Source organism: Elephantulus edwardii, unplaced genomic scaffold (genome assembly GCF_000299155.1).
Source record: "Elephantulus edwardii isolate Elephantulus edwardi_28Jun2011 unplaced genomic scaffold, EleEdw1.0 scaffold00184, whole genome shotgun sequence".
Taxonomy (NCBI): Eukaryota; Metazoa; Chordata; class Mammalia; order Macroscelidea; family Macroscelididae; genus Elephantulus; species Elephantulus edwardii.
The window spans coordinates 433016-435968 of record NW_006399934.1 but is presented as its reverse complement, the minus strand read 5'-3'; the positions used below and the strand labels follow the sequence as shown (position 1 = coordinate 435968).

General features: G+C 41.4%; 1 pseudogene; it reads left to right on the top strand.

Annotated features, from left to right (window-relative positions):
• The first annotated feature begins 465 nt into the window (after positions 1 to 465).
• Positions 466 to 1612, top strand: LOC102874108 (annotated as a pseudogene).
• The last annotated feature ends 1341 nt before the right edge of the window (positions 1613 to 2953 follow it).

Here is a 2953-nt window from a genome sequence, read left to right as displayed (position 1 = left end):
AAAGGCAGGAGTAGCGATATTAATCTCTGGTAAAATAAATTTCAATGCAAAACCCATCCTAAATGGCAGGGAATGTCACTACATAATGCTTAAAGGGTCAACAGAATAAGAGGACAGAATAATAATAAGTATCTATGCACCAAATGATAGACCTAAAACATATGTAAAACAAACATTAACAAAACTGAAAAAGGAAACAGACAATACCACTATAATAGTTGGAGACTTCAATACACCACTTTCAAAAAAGATATAACTGGGAGTGCCAGTCCAAGGGCAGGAGGAGGCACCGGGCAGTGGGGGAGGTTGAGGCACAGGGAGGCAAAGTAATGAGGGAGGGGAGCGGGCTGCCCATCCCCTCTGCACCACTTTCCTCTGTTAGCTTTTCTTCCCAGTGGCCAGCTGCCTCCTCGCCTACAGCCTGGAGTCAAGACCACTGCAGCCTTGGAGGTGGAACCCACATCCATGGCCTCAGGCAACACCCTGGACATCACCACAGAAGGCTCGTGGAGCTGCAGGAGATCCAGGTGGAGAACATTCTGATGAAAGCCATCGAGACCACGGTATACAAGGAGGAGGAAGACTACAACAATGATGAGAACAGCACTGAGCATGAGGGGGTTACGGCCACCATCACCACCACCACTATCACCTGCACATGATTGGGCTGCAGCCACTGGTCACTGACGACCCGAGCCAGTGAACCATTACCAGGAGGTGATCCTGATGCAGGGAGGTGGTGGGCGGTAATACCTCGGATAGGCTGTGTGCCAAGGACAGCTTCGAGGACCAGATTCGCATTCCAGTGTCTGCTCTGGTGGTGACAATGACTACACTGAGCAGACGCTGGTCACTGTGGTGGAGGCTGGCAAGAGCAGCGGCAGTGGTGGGCAGTTTCCACGTCAAGAAGGACGGCAGCAAGAAGAGTTGCCTGGGTGGCTGCCGTCTCCATGGCAGATGGCAGCGGCCCGGGCAATAAGAAGTGGGAGCAGAAGCAGAAGCCGGTGCAGATCAAGACCTTGGAGGGCAAGTTCTCAGTCACCATGTGGTTGTCAGATGAGGAAAAAGATATTGACCATGAGACCGTGGTTGAAGAACAGATCGTCGAGGAGAACTCTCCTCCTGTTTACTCAAAGTACATGAAGGGGAAGAAGCTGCCTCATGGTGGGATTTGGGGCATCAATCTTTCAGATCCCAAATAGCTTGCAGAATTTGCTAGAATGAAGCAAAAGAATTAAAAAAAAATAAGGGTCCAAGAACAATACCTTCCCCTCATAAAGGCTACGCAAGATGTTTAGGGACAACACTGCCATGAGGATGCAACTGCACATACACAAGGCCCCCACGTGCATGTCTGGGCAGAGTGTGGCATAGCCTTTGTTGGAGCTTGAAGCTGATACGGTAAGAACTGGTTCATGCTGGAGAGAAGCCTTTTCAGTGCACGTTCAAAGGCTATAGAAATCACTTTTCACTGAACATCAATTTGTGCACACACGTGCAAATTCACACCGGAAAGAGGCCCTATGAGTGGCCCTTTGATGTTTGTAATAAGAAGTTTGCTCAGTCAACTAACCTGAAATCTCACATCTTAACACACGGTAAGGCTAAATAAAAACAACCAGTGAAAGGAAGAGAGGAGCCCTCTCAGCCTGGGCAAATACCTTCCAGGAGCTTCGGTGGAATATATATACATGCCTCTCCTTTGTATATTGTTTCTAGGAAAGATAATAAAATGAATCCTACACTTAAGGGACATATTTTGATAAAGTAGTAAAAAATTTTAAAAAAACATAACAAACTTTAATAAGATGACATTGCTAGGATGCTCTATCTTGTGATCTCATTTCCAAAACACAGTGTTTTTGTAAAGTATGGTCCCTGCTGAAGGACACCTCATGATCTTTGCACCAAAAGACAATTCTTTATACAACTGTTAAATATTGGACTTCTTTTCACATTCTTATAAATATGAAGCTCATCTGTTGCTCACAATTTTTTTTTAATTTTGTATTTTCCAAGTGTGCATATTGTACACTTTTTGGTGATATGCTTGGTAATGCTATGTGTGATTTTTCTGGAGGTTTATAACTTTGCTTACAGTAGATTTTCTTTAAAAGAATGGGGGGCAGTTACATGCATACTTCAAAAGCATTTTCCTGTACGAAAAAGTTTTATAGGTTTTCTTTGCCCTTTTAATTTTGGTTGTATTTTTGATGGTAACATATTTTGTGTAATTGTTCTGTATTGCTGTATTGAACCATGTAGTTATCAAATATTAGATGTGCTTAAATAGTGTTAAACAATTTAAACCCTTTTTTTCCTGGAAAAATTACTGCCAGATACTTATAGTGAGTGTAATTGCTTTGTCTGTTGAGTTACAGAAAGTTATGCTCAGTTGTAGAATGTCTTGTACCTTTTATCACCTGATGTGTACATCCTGTGTAACAGAACGTGCATCAATAAAATAATCTGAAAGCAAGAGTATGGCAGAAAGAAGGTCTGTAAAAAAGAAAGAAAGAAAGAAAGAAAGAAAAGATAGACTTACCAGAAGGAAACTCAACAAAGATGCTGAAGAATTAAACCACACAATGAACCAATTCAATCTCATAAATATTTATAGATTAATTCACCCTAAAAAAGTACAGTATGCTTTTTTCTCCAATGTGCATGGAGCATTCCCAAGAATAGATCATATTTTAGGTCACCAGATAAGCATCAATAAATTAAAAACCAAGAAATAATATAGAGTACCTTCTCAGACTACAATGCTGAAAAATTAGTAATTAATAACAAGAGGATAAGGGGGTAAATACCCATACATTTGGAAGCTGAAAAACACCTTGCTTGAACATGAGTGGGTATTAGAAGAAATAGAAATAAAATTGAAAAGTTTCTTGAAACAAATGACAATGAAAACACAACTCAACAAAACCTCTGGGAAAGAGCCAAAGCA